Source organism: Protopterus annectens, chromosome 1.part0 (genome assembly GCF_019279795.1).
Source record: "Protopterus annectens isolate FY-2018-M chromosome 1.part0, PAN1.0, whole genome shotgun sequence".
NCBI classification, from domain to species: Eukaryota; Metazoa; Chordata; order Ceratodontiformes; family Protopteridae; genus Protopterus; species Protopterus annectens.
This window is the reverse complement of record NC_056725.1, coordinates 893,177,157-893,191,280: the sequence shown is the minus strand read 5'-3', so window position 1 is coordinate 893,191,280 and position 14,124 is coordinate 893,177,157. Positions and strand designations below refer to the sequence as shown.

Here is a 14,124-nt window from a genome sequence, read left to right as displayed (position 1 = left end):
CAACTGTTGCAGGTGTCTAGTGATGTACATGCCAAATGCGTCATTATACTCAATGATTGGTCTCTTTCTTCCTGGATGCAAAAACCTTGGTAATGAGATATGCCACATAGAAGGATTTTCTGACCACAGTGGCAATGTGGTGGTCGAAGGAGAGGTTGCTCTCAATCTGCATCCCCAGATCTCTTATAACACCTTCACTGTTCAGTGGGCTCCCATCGATGTGGTAATTAGTTGGAACTGAGTTTTTACCAAAGGGGATGACGACACATTTTTTGGCATTAAGCTTAAGGCCATAGTTTTGATACTAGATATTGATCTCAGTGAGGCCTTTCTGTAGGATGTCTGCATCACTTGGGGAGTTAATAAGGGCTCCCAGCTTGCAGTCATCTTTGAACTTATTCAGCCAGAGTCCCTTTGTGTTGGCCTGGACATCTGAGAAGTAAATACTGAACAGGCGAGGACCTGGACAGATCTCTGTGGGACTCCACTCATGACTGGTCAGCAGTCTGACTTGGAGTCTACTACTTTCACACTATGTGTTCTGTCTGTGAGCCAATTTGCAACCCACCTTGTGATATAGGGGTTGATGCCTAGTTCGACAAGTTTATCAATAATTCCCAAGTGAGGAATGGTGTCAAAGGCCTTGGCCAGATCGAGGTAGGCTGTATGCACTGTCTTACCTTCATCCACAGCTCTGGTGACTAACTCAAAGAACTCAACCAGGTTGAACAGGCATGATCTTCCTTTCACAAAGCCAAATTGCCTGGGGTCTAGGGTTTGGAGATTTCCTATAGCTTTGTTAATCAGGTCCATTATGATGCACTCCGTAGCTTTACATATCAGACATGTTAGGCAATGGGGCAATAATTCCCAGGGTTTGTAGTTGCTCCCCCTTTATAGAGAGGGATGACTGTAGCAGTGCGCCATTCATTAGGGATAAAGCCTGAGGTGAGGCTGTGACTGAACAGGGCACACAGATGTGGTGCCAGTTCACTTTGTAGTTCATGTAGAACATAGCCTGGGATATTATCAGATCCCATGAAAGTTGTATTCTTGTCCTTGGACAATGCAGCTTATGTTATGCAAGAATGCTGGGTACCTGGCATTTTTATGGTATTGTGATTGGTCCTTTGGGGAGTAGAGAGGGGAAAAGTTGGCACTAAATCTGTCGGCCAGTATGTTGGCAATATCTGTTGGCTCAGTATAGGAGGTATCATTGTGCAGTAACTCAGAGCAAGTCTGGGTATTGCCACGGAGGTTCTTGGTATAACTATAGAAGGCTTTATGATTGTATTTAGTGTCTGCTGCAGTTCTGCCTTCATAGCTAGCTTTAGAGGATTTGAGGAGGGATCTCAACTTTTTGTTGAGGCTTATAAGGGAGTTTTTCCAGTCTTGGGACTTCACCTTTTTCTGCAACAGTTTCTTCCTTTTGTTTTAGAGATTATTAATGGAAGGAGACCATCAGATTGGCTTCCTTTTTTTGGAGGCGAGCATCTTGGTATTGCTGGGTATGGCTAGTTCCATGCATTTATGTACATGTTTGAACAGTGCATTGGTGTATGATTTGGCAGCCATGCAGCTATTTTCCATTGGCATGGGTGCCATGAAGTTTGCCACCTCTGTTTTTAAGAGCCCTAACTCAGCTTTGGAGAAGTTTTTCAAGGTGGTTACCTTTCTGTGGGGGTGTAGGTGAGATGTGGATTTCCGTGGTGATTAGTTTATGGTCGGATCTGAACAGGGAGTGATTGACTACTGCTGTAGAGCAACGGTTGCCCATGTTAGTAATAACCAGGTCAAGCATGTTGCTTCCTCTAGTGGGGGTCTGAACGAGCTGGTCCATGGCATTGGACTTGATGAATTCCAGGAAGTGTTGGGCCAGTGTATTGGTGCTTGAGTAGTTTTCACAGTTGATGGAGGGGTAGTTGAAGTCTCCTAGTATGAGAGTGTTGGGTTAGACATTGATAGATTCCAGGGTACTTAGAAACATGGAGTGAGAGTCTAGGGACATGGTTGGGAACCTATAGCAGGCTATGATCTGGATTGTCATCTTACCCACTGTTAGTTGTAACTGAAGTATTTCAGATGCATTATGCTGGGCTACTAGTCTGGAGTTGTGCATATCATTTATGAATATGGAGACACCACCACCTTTGGAGCTACGGTCCATGTTTTGTGGTAGAAAGGTGTGGAATGAGTTATAGCCTGGTAGCTCAGGGGTGTTTTCTGCCACTTTAAGCCAAGACTCCATTACAGCACAAATGTTGATGTTCTCCATTTTGAGGAGTGCTTGAGCAAGTGCATCATGAGATTTAGACTTCTAGCATTAAGCAGCATGACCCTCAGATTGCATTTATTTATAGCTGTTATGGTATTAATTTGGTCTTTGGAACACCGCCAAAAAAGGCACTTTAGGGGTGGCAAGAGCCTTAGCCAGTAGCCAGAAGTACAGGAGTGAGAGATGCAGGCCATCTCTGGCAAAGCATCATGATCTGTCAATCATGTCATCCCAAGCAGACAGATACTGGATCCCCTTAGAATGACACCAGAAACTTAGCCAGTTGTCAAAGTCAATCATTTGTTTGTACTGCAGTATCATTCTGGGTGATGGTAGTATACTGCTCAGGGCTAGGGTCATACCTGCTTGGGCCACATAATCTGAGAGCTCCACCATGTCTCTTTAGGGATCCAGGGATGGGCATCTCAGGTCATTCACACCAACATGGACAATGACAGAATCATACTTGTACTTGTTGTGGAGTGACCTGAGTGCATGTGCTATGTGTCAGATTCTGGCACCTGATAGACTGCTGACTGTTACCTTCTCCTTATTCACCTTCCTGAGTGGGACATCTGTGTGCCTCGCTATTGAGTCCCCTATGATTAGTGTATTGGGCAATGTGTTTAGCCTTAGGGGATTAGGTTGAGAGGCACACTGTTGAGGTGAGCTATGTGTTCTGTGGTCTGTGCTGTGTTGTGGTGGTCAAGTGCATTTCTGTCTTGGAGGTCTCTGCTGTTTGGATAAATTTCTATTGAGAGCCTCTGTGGAGGTGCATGTGTGGTGTGTGTTTTTATGTGAGAGATGTGATGATGGGTGTTCTGGAGGGCTATGTGTTCCATGTGGTGTGGTGCAGGTGTTGACCTTTTCCTCTTGACCAGCTAGTCCAGTCTTGGCTGGAGAGTGATTAGCTTCCAGTTTGGTGATATAAGTGCATGTCTCACAAGTTTGAGTGTTGGGAGGTAAGAGAAGAGGGTTGTCTGTGTACATGAGGTAGTTGCTACACTGCCTCAGAATGCCCAAGTGCACCAGCCTAATAGGAGAAAGCACAGGGAACTGCCTTTTAATCTTGCTAGCAGGCATGGTCATAACTACTAAGTACTGGAGCTATTTCTGTGAAGAACAACTAGTGCTGATGGCACTTAGGTGTGCTACAATAATTGCTACAAAAACCTGTTGAAGTGCAAAGCAATTAAGCTATTTGATGTGCAAGAGAGACAGAACTAGCAAGATTCAAGGGAAATACTGAACAGCAGACTTTCTGGCACCAGTAATAGTTTATCTCAGCTCGGCACCGCTAGGCAGAGCATAAACAAGCATAGACCCATGCAAACACAGGCTTTTAAACCAGAAAGTTGAAATGGATAGAAAAACTACCCAAACAGCCAATAAACTATGATTTCTGGGCCAAAAAATACTCCTCCTGTGGTAGATAGGCTACCTGGTGTTTACCACTCCCACTGATAAGCTAGAAGTCTTCCCTCCAACACAGACAGGCTTGGAGGGCTCAGAAGTGTATAAACAGTCCTGGATATAGCAAAGCAGTTGGAGCACCAAACGCAATAGGGGAGCTATGAAAGTTGTCTAAATTGCTAGAACTACTCAGCAATGCTACATTTGAGGCAGTGAATCTTATCACCACAGAGTTAAATGCTATGTGTGCTGTGGTGCTGAAGAACAGAATGGTCCTTGACTTCATGCTTGCATTGAAAGGGGTTATGTATACACTCAAGTATGAAGAATGCTGCACATTTATTCCTGATAATGAGCATGTCATATGTAGTCATTTGGAAATTATGCAAAAAGTGGCTGAGCTGTCAGATACCAAGGAAGCTGATAGCCCACAGGCTCACTAATTTGTTCTCTGGATGGGGTGGTAGTATTTTAAATTTCATAATGCTGATTGCAATAGTCATCATGGCTTTATTTTTACTTTTATTTTTATGTAAGACTTTAATATCTAAATTGACTGCATCTCGATCTCCGATAATGTTGTAAAATGTATGTATTAACAGTTTTATAAATGTGCCTTATTCAAAATGCAATGATGAAGGTGTTATGGAAAATGAAAATTAAACAAAAGTCTTTGAGAGCTTTGGTAAGATGTATTAAAAACTTTTTGGTCTATAAAAAGCAGACTTTGAGTTGATGCTTTATAAGCATCAAAGGGAGGATTGTAGAGACTGAAAATAATGAAATGAAATGCATGTGTATGTTAGCAGGTCAGTGCACGTGATTGCAAAAATATCTTGAGGTCATGGAAAAGCACTGGAAAGAAGCTTTCTCTCAGTTTCTAGTACCTTAGCCTGGGACCCTGCTTTCATTGCAGGCATGCAGTAGACTGGAAATGTATTCCTTGTTAGGTTAAAATATAGATAACAAGTATGAAGTGCAATTTCTTCCAGCTTGGCGATTTTCTATTAGATATAGAGTAGTGGTCTGATGTATGAAATGTACCTTTCTGTTATGTTTCTATTGGTTTCATAGATGAAATTTATTATCCTGATAAGATTTTCTATATAATCTGCTTGTTTCTTTTGTTCGGGGAGACATGACTTTCTGAGTACTGACTCCCACACATGTTTTTTCTATTTAATAAAGGAGTTTGTACTTTGAACTGCCAAAAGACTGTTTATTTAACAAGTTTTACCTAACAATACTGTGTCATTTGGCCCAGAGTTTGGGTGAATGTCTCCACATTGTAGGAGTTGGGATATAAACAGGTGAAATAAGCTGTTTTTTGAAGTGGAGTTATATGAGATGAATTTGGTATGCAGTGAATGGATGGGGTGGTTGAATATTTGTATTTTGAAACAGAATAGGGAAGAGATTTGACAGAGGTTGGAATAAACATGTGGGGAGTAATGAGCAAGGTGGTGAATTGGAGTCGAGGAGCAAGTTGGAGAGATAAACTGAGGGTATTTGGGGATGCTGTAGGATGAGAGACAAGAAAGAGTAAAAATGAATATTAAGAGGAGGCAAGTAGAATATAGTATGGTAGTTGGTGGGGTTCATAGTACAGTTTTGAATGATGGCTGTAAGATGTTTATGCAGAAACTGAAGGCAGAAGAGAAAAACATGATAGTTAAGTAAAGTGAGAGAGTGGAGTGCTAGGATTTATAGTGGAGTTGAGATTGGAGTGGAAGATAGAAAAATGTAGGAAGGAAGGAAGAAATATAGAATGCTTAGAAAGAGAGGATTGTAAATTGGTAAATGTTTATAAGGGGGAGAAATTTAATATAGGAGTTGAAATTAAAAGAATGTAGGTGTTTTACGGAGGTGAAAAAGGTGGAGTTAAGGAGAGAAGGTGAAGGGGAGTAGAAGCAGTGGATGATAAGGAGGCGGTGTGGTAAGGTTAGAGTGATAGGTTAGGTAGAGGAGGAAATGATGTTAGGAGGAGTGGGATTAGTGTCTATAAATGAAGTAGTGGAGATAGGTGGGGTTTGTGGGGTAGTGTAGGGGAGCAGAGTAAGCCTGAGTGTAGCGAAGGCAAATGGAGCGGGTAGAATCAAAATATGAACAGCAGGTAAAAAAAAATCAGTAAAGTAAGGTAATTTCAGAAATGTTTGTGTGCAAGAATGGGAGTGTATAGACCAGTAGAGTTTATGAGTACGCTTCTAGAGAAAATTAAGTTAGGAGTCTATTGACCTCGGTGGAAAAAAATCAGAGAGGAAGGGAGATACTTGCTTTGAGTAAAGTGGAATTAGAGTAGAACTGGAGATAACAAAGTAGAACTGGAGATAACTAAGTTGCAGGGTATAATGTTAGACCATGTTGTGACAATACTGGGAGTATATAGGCTAAAAAAATTAAAAAAATAATGGAGAGTGAAAATTACATAGAGGAGGAAAATGGGGAGAAAGGGGTTGATCAGGTGAAAAAAGAAAGAGGGGAGACAATCTAGGCAGCTAGACATTGTATTGAAGATGAAAAGACCATGGTAGTAAACTATTTAAATAGCAGCTTAATAGTTATCTAGAAGCAACTTCAAATATGACAAAAAGATACAGTGCAAGGTCTAATACTGAACTTAGAGTAGTAATAAGAGTAATCTTGATAACCATTTGAAATGTCAGAATCTGCTAGAGTGAATCCCAAAACATGGAAACTGAAGAGCCAAAAAAAACCCAGATTTACATATATTAAGTCCGAGTTGGCCATTTTTATTTTTGACTAATTTCACAAGTATCAATTTTGGCTTATTTTCTGCCAGACCTATTGCCAGATGCATACATGTTTAATAATTTGCATATTTTTGTTTTCTAAGATGCCATGATATGGAGTGGAATCAGGTGTAGAGAGGTCTAAATAAGCTGTATATATATATATATATATATATATATATATATATATATATATATATATATATATATATATATATATAGGGTCCCTATTATTTTAGCAAATTAGTGAACACAATGAATTGTGAACACTGTTTAGTTGAACGTCATTATGCAAAATGGCAGAATACCTAAAGCTTGGAATACCTGTGCTATTTTCAGGACTTTGCCATTTCCTCCATTGTGGTGCTATCTCAGACTTGATATATTTAAGTAGGGATGTGTGAGGTTTATTTTGTGTTTTATTATTTATTTATTTTTTATGGATCAGGGATTTTTTTCCCTGGGGAAAACAAATCGCTGACCCGTGTTTTTGACATTTTGGGTTTATATATATGTAGTTTATATGGTTTATATGTAGGTTTTGTTACTTGCCATGTGATTTGTTGTTTCAAACCTTAATTGAGAAGACAGAATGCTGTGGATGGATGGTATTTTGATCAGTACCAATCATTTGAAAATGCCTATTATCAAAAGAAAATACAGCTACTGTACAATTTATTACACATACTATGGATACTTACAGTCTGTATTTGTCTAAACAACCTTTCTAAATAAATCAAAGCACAGATAAAATAAAACGCATTGGTAGACAAGCTCATAAACAGCTCAACAGAGTTACAGAACTGTTATTTATGACACAGGTAGCAGTACTGTTACAATAATTTATTTATCTAATGTCTGATCAGCAAAAGACAGTAGATTATGTATTATAGCAAAAATACAGAACCTCTAAATAAAATACAGTGGTGTAAGGTGACATAAGGACAGCCTCACATGTGGACTAACAAACAATCACTTAAGTTATCCCAGACAATAAAAGCAAGTTATCGGTTCCAAGTAATATTTTAATAGCAGACTGAGGAAGCCCATGTATGCATTACTAGGTGCAAACAGAAGAGCAGTGACAAGACATCAGTAGTTAATAATCAATATATAGATAAATGTGCCAAGTGATTTGGCACATCAAAATATTTAAAAAAATGTATTTATTATCTTTGAATGATATATTTTATAAACACATGACTGCACTACCACGAGAACAGGTAAACATTTGTAGCTTTGTAAGAGTGATGCACAAACAACATTTCTTTAAAATATGCAACAGCAATTTCTGAAAAGCTCAAAATAAAATGAAAAAAATATATAATTATATGTTACATAAAATGCAAGCTTAAACCACCTATTAAGGAATGTCATATATGGAATAACTTGGTAATGGAATTATTGGTAATGATTAGTACTGGCACTAGTAATTACCAGTGTTTATAACAGACACAATACTGAAGATCTGTTATAACAAGCTTTCAGCAGATGACATAAGGCTGTGTAATATAAAGAAAAGGAAATGATGGATATGATTGGATGAAAGGGCCAAGGCATGGCAGGTTAAACATAGTGCAAAATGTAAATTAAAATACCTGCACTGAAGGGTTTGCATATCTGGAAGGAAAATAGTAACAACAATGAAAGGAAAAAAAGGACTCTGGGTGACTCATATGAGGTGTTCAAATCATAAGCAAGCAGAACAACAAAGCTCAGTGAAGGCACGGTGAACGCAGGTGATCACTGTTAGAGACATCTCCCATAGAAACACAGAAACTATCCATCTGTTTAGACAGCCTGTCAAGTCCTGTGTGTGGCGTTGCATAGTAATGCTTTTCTGCTAAGACATGCATGTAATGAAGAAAAGATAGAAAGAGCAATAAAAGAATGATTAACCCTTATGAGATGTCATATGATACAAGTCCAGAGATATGAGCAAACCTATTTCACAAAGAAAAAAGAGCTAAATCTTCAAATAGAAGAAACTAACAGTTGTAGTTTAACTGTCTAAAACATATAAAAAAAGAGTTTTTTATGGGGTGTCAAGCTTCTCCACACTCCTACACCCCCTTACTTCTATATACTAATTTTACTATTGCACAGACATGGAGAAAAAGCTCCAAAACTTCGAATCCCTTCCAGCAGAAAAGCAGAAACTGCATCAGCAGTGAGATCTTCTTTTGGGAACAGCAGTTAGGGAGCTGCACATCAGGGATGAAAAATCAATGAGTTTAGTCTCATTTTTTTTTTTCATTCCTTTAAGTGTAGGACAACTAACCTGAAAACTGAGGTATGGGATATAAAAAAAATATTTTATGCATCTCAAGGAACTCCAGAACCATTCTCAGGTAGAATATCTCAACAAAACAGCTATATTATATCATGACTATGAGCATAAGAAAAGCAAGAGATGCTCAAACTGAAACTTATGACTGAAGTGGATTTCAAATCCTGTATTCATGTGATAGCAAAGCCACCAGAACCACCTATGCAGGGAGCTTCGGTCCTGAACCCCTTACAAAATATGATCAAACCTAAGGCTGATGCACTTTATGTAAGGGGAACTTCCCCAGTAGTGATCTTTGCAAAGAGTGTAGTTTTCATTCACAGTCACTACAGTAGCCCTTTAATCAGTGAATTCTGTGCAAAAAAAAGAAGATATACAAGAGAACAGGAGGACAGAACTTAAAGACAGAAAGTTGAAGACTTAATGAAGGTACAAAGGGAGCATTTGTTACTGAAATATGGTGCAACTCTGTGTAACTCTGTTGACGTGGTGAACATCTCAGAAGTCTTAGTCTTCGCATGCTTCAGACTCTGCCCTTTGGTTCATACCTCTCAGCTGTCCCTGATTTTCAAGGAAGTCCTTAATTTTGACTCAAATGATAGCTCTGTCCCTCTTAATCCTTCCTAAAACTGATGGTGTTTATAGAAAAGGTGGTGAATTGCACTTAATAAAAGTATACACTATGTGCACACTTAGTGTAACCTTTCTGAGTGAATAGACAGCACAAGCATTGTGGTAAGGCTATTCTTAAATTCAGAAAGTGTACATGAAGTGCTCACTTTGTGGTAAGCTTTATGAATCCAACCGAATGACAACAAGTGCAGATATAGACATCTTTTAATTAAAAAAATGTTTATTAACTGACATCCTCTTGTTCTGTCAGTGGCTCAAGTTAATAGTTTTAATATTTTAAAATGTTTCCCTCACTATTTCCAGATTTGTCCCTGATTCTGTTCAGACTTGTCTTGATTCAGATGAGAGCTATGTGTGATATACAGGTCAGGTATAACACACTGAGTATGACTCAGATGACCCAGGCACAATTAGTCAGTAAGGCACCAAAAAACACAAAGCAGGAGAAGAAGGAAGTGAACAGCCCTTGTAAAATACTCCACTCTCAGGTTGGGATGTAGCGTGGCTTGCTGCAGCACTGCCCTAGGCAGATGTGTTGGGGTGTTGCAGGTAGCAATTATCAGGTTGGATGGCTCCTTTCTCATTCCTGTTTAAGTAGTCCTGGATCATCTAGGAGCTCCCTAGAGCCAGTGACATTTAAGCAAAGCCAATAACCACCACAAGGAAGGTGTTAGGTGGAAATGGAGGACTCCCACATGAAAGACAACTTGCTAAGCACTGAACTCTTTCATTTGAAAGGGAATTAATGAGCTGGTATGGCCTTTGTCTCAGGCTGAGAGAAAAGGGTTATAGAGCTCTTTCCCTGAGTAGAGAACAAATAAACAAACATTTGTCCTTTAGGAGCATGAATGGGTTGATAGGCTGATAGGCTCGGGACCTAAAACAGGAGACTGAAGGTGTGAACAAAATAATAATAGTCATACTTTAGGAATGCGTAGGGCAGGTATAAAGAATTTATATTGAGCAGAGAAACAGAAGCTCCTCTTTGAGTAGGACATACAGCTTATCCAGAACATACATGACTGGACAGCTATGTCTATAGTTCATCATTTATCAAAATCTTTGTTACAAAGTTTCTCCATATGTTTCCTTCTTCATGTACTTATTTATTTTTTACTTTTTTGTTAGCTGATGTTGGATGATACTATGATTCCATAGTTGTACACATTTAGTAATTAGTGGATATATTAGCAAATAGCGATGGTTGAAAATCATAGAAATCCAGGTTAAAAAAAAAAAATATATATATATATATATATATATATATATATATATATATATATATATATAAGATCCGCAAGTTGTAACATGCAAAAGTATCAGAAAAAAAGAGCACAATGATTTGAAACAATTCCTGGCTGTGCTCCCTTTGAAAAGCATTAGTTTTTCCTGTATGAAGATTACTTTCAACCAATGAAAACAGATCTACTGTACATTTTTTTATTTTATTTTCCACGTATACTGATCAGACATTAGAGCCCTCAGTGGCTGGATATATGGAGTGAAGAATAGAGCCTGACTATGACATTCAACCTAGGTTGATAAGTGAAAAAAATGAAAAGACCAATGGTTAGACCACAGCTGAAGATAAAAATGGAATAATCCACGTCGGGAAATAAATCACTTGCAGCTTCACAGTAGTGCCCTTTATTTAAAAAAAAAAAAAGTTGTGACTGAGATGCAGTAGTCAGTAGAAGCCGCGGTTTCACTTACTACAGACCTATTAAACGTTAGGTAACAAGCTTTCGCGATCTAAACGATAAGTCTCTTCTTCTTCATCAAACAAAAAGACAAAACATTTTTAAAACAAAATAAAGGTTGCCCCAATGAAATGTCATACCAAATAAACATCATAAGTCATTACTAGGCTTTCATATTATTAATTTTAATATTATGATTACATTAATTTTTTGAATAATATAATAATAGCGACAGACACATTACATAATTGTCCATATCTATTAATGTTTGTTTTAGTGGTCTGGATTTTAAAAAAGGGTCTTAACAGCATTGTTCAATCCAGAAACTGCCTTGCCTGAAAGGGTAGAATAATCTGCCTGTTTTGAAGTTTCTATTTCTTTATTCCTTATCTCACCTCTTATCTTACTTTTTATTTGTATTTCTTAAAAATGAAAATTATAATATGTTTCCTATCTTCTCCATGTGTTTTGCTAAAAGGCAGTCTTTTTTTTTTTGCATATCTCTAAGGTGTTCAAGTTATTTCTTTAATTCTCCTAAGATTAATTATTATAATAATAATGAAGAATGATCTATCTGATTAATAGGGGAATTACTGCTTGAAATGGAAACAGCATGTGACTATATATATAATAGTGCACTATAACATATAAACACTATTTATATAATTTATATATTGTTATATATAGATATATTTATTTTTTTATAATTGATATAGAAATTAAAATATACTTTTTCACTTTGACTGTCATGCCTTTTATACAATTTTTTTCAGGCAGCATCAAATCTGTCATGCCTTTGAACACCTAAAAGATATAAGGGGAAAAGATACAAGGAAGAAGGTAGCAAAAACAAAAGAAGAAAGAAGAAATAATAAAATTTTTTTATTTGTCATTAGAAGATAAAAATAAAAAAGTAAGGGGTACCTTTTTAAGGTGAAATAAGGAAAAAACAAGAGGTAGGATGTGTTAGATGTTCAAAGGCTGCATTTTCTGTCATACTGGTTTTAATGAAATGATCTGTTTCATTGAAAGTAATTTCTGTAAATAATTTTAATTAATATATATCATAGTTCTGTATGTGTCATAGTTATGTATGCAGAATTTTAAGTTATGTCATGTATAACAAAACTGTATGTAAATTAAGAAGCTGTTTCTTTGATTTTGCGGAGTCATTGGTTGCGATCGATTATTGTAAAAACCACCGGCTGAATTTATTTCGGTGACATTCTTTTATGCCTGACGACTACATTTGAAGTGGCTGTATGTAGACTATTCCCATGTACTGTTTCTTCTTTATTTAATGAAGTCTGGCCATGTCAGTATTGTCTTCTTCTTTTCTCTAAGGTTGACAGTTTTCACTTTTTCGCTTTTCCAGCCTTTGTTTTCTTTCTAGGTTGATAAGTGGCCTGACTGCCACATGAGTAGGCTGGAAAGGCCGGTTAAGAAAACATCATTTCATGTCCACTTCTCACTGAGTGAGAGAGGGTGAACAATGTCTCAAAGGAATCTTTCCTATATCTGTACCTCATTGGAGACTGGATACCTAGGAGGTGGCATGTACTGACATGGAAACAGGCTACTTGAGGCATCATATGACTCATGGAAGTGAATGACATCAGCATACTCCACCTATTTCATGCCCAAAACAACTATTACACATACAGTATGCAGAGATTTTAGGCTATAATCTGAAATCTCCTGATGACTGCCATTGAGATAGCTGTATCCTTATTATTTTTTGTACCACTGTGATATGATGGCTAGGGTAGCCTTAGCCTAGATTGCCAGATGGCTGTCATCATGCATTCATTAAATTATATTTAGTTCAGAAGAGCCTGTATGAAATATTTTTCCAGATAGTAGAATGGCAAGAGATTTTCTAAACCATAAATAGTAGAAGCCATAAATGATGGGATCAAGAGTAGAATTTACATATGCTATCCATACTAAGACATCATATACATATGCTGGTATAGTATAATTAAGGAAAGGATCAATGGCAAATGTGCAATAAGAAGGAGTCCAGCAGAGCACAAAGGTTACCATTATAATACATAATGTCTTTGCTGCTTTTCTTTCTTTGATGCTAGAAACTCTATGTCCTGTTTGTAATGAATGACTTTTGTCTGTCATATTATTCATAAACTGAGCATGGTGTTTTGCTACAACAAAAATATTGGCATACATAACCATCATAATGGTACAAGGAATTAAATATGCTACAGCAAGGTTGTAACTCCCCAAACTTTATTAAACATAACACTACAAAAACCTTCACAATAAACTAAAGCAACATACTCTTCAATTCCATCTAAATTTACTTCTGAAAAAATAAAGTAAAATACATAAATCATTGGAGTAGCCCAGCTTAGCCCAATAAACATCATTGTAACTGAAAATGTTATTTTAATGGAGTAATGCAGAGGGTGACAAACAGCATAGTAGCGATCAATTGAAATGAAGAAGAGATGAAAGGCAGATATAATAGAGAGAGATCCATCAATGCTAGAGTGCATTTTGCAAAGCAGATTACCAAAATGCCAACAATTTGTAACAGACCTTATTGTGCTGTAAGGCATGCCCAGAAAACCTAAAAGAAAATCTGCAACAGCAAGTGAACAAACTAGAAAATTGGTTGGTGAGTGGAGGCATTTGAAATGCAAAATTGAAATAATAACTATCAGGTTCCCACTTAGCGTAATAAATGTAGAGCTAATCATAAAGACATACATCACTGCAGAAACTGTTCCTGCATAACTATTCTTAGGACAAGATGTATTTACCAGAGGAAAACAGTATTTAGTACTATCTAGACTCCTGTATTCTGGTAAATTCATTGATGATGTTTAATTTTTAAATGCAAATGTAATAAACAGAAAAATATGATTCATGTTTCTGCTTATATAACTTATGTATTTTCTCCAAAAATAGTACAAAGAATTTCATTTTCTTTAGTAAAACAGTATGATATGAACACCCATTTGTCTTTATGGCTTCACTCTTGATTTTAACTGACTTCTTTTTTCTGCACATTTACATCATTGTTGTTTGAAATCAGTCTTT

At 37.2% G+C, this 14,124-nt stretch overlaps 1 pseudogene; it reads right to left on the bottom strand.

The window, feature by feature from the left end:
* Nucleotides 1–12,870: 12,870 nt before the first annotated feature.
* Nucleotides 12,871–13,793, bottom strand: LOC122798382 (annotated as a pseudogene).
* Nucleotides 13,794–14,124: the final 331 nt, after the last annotated feature.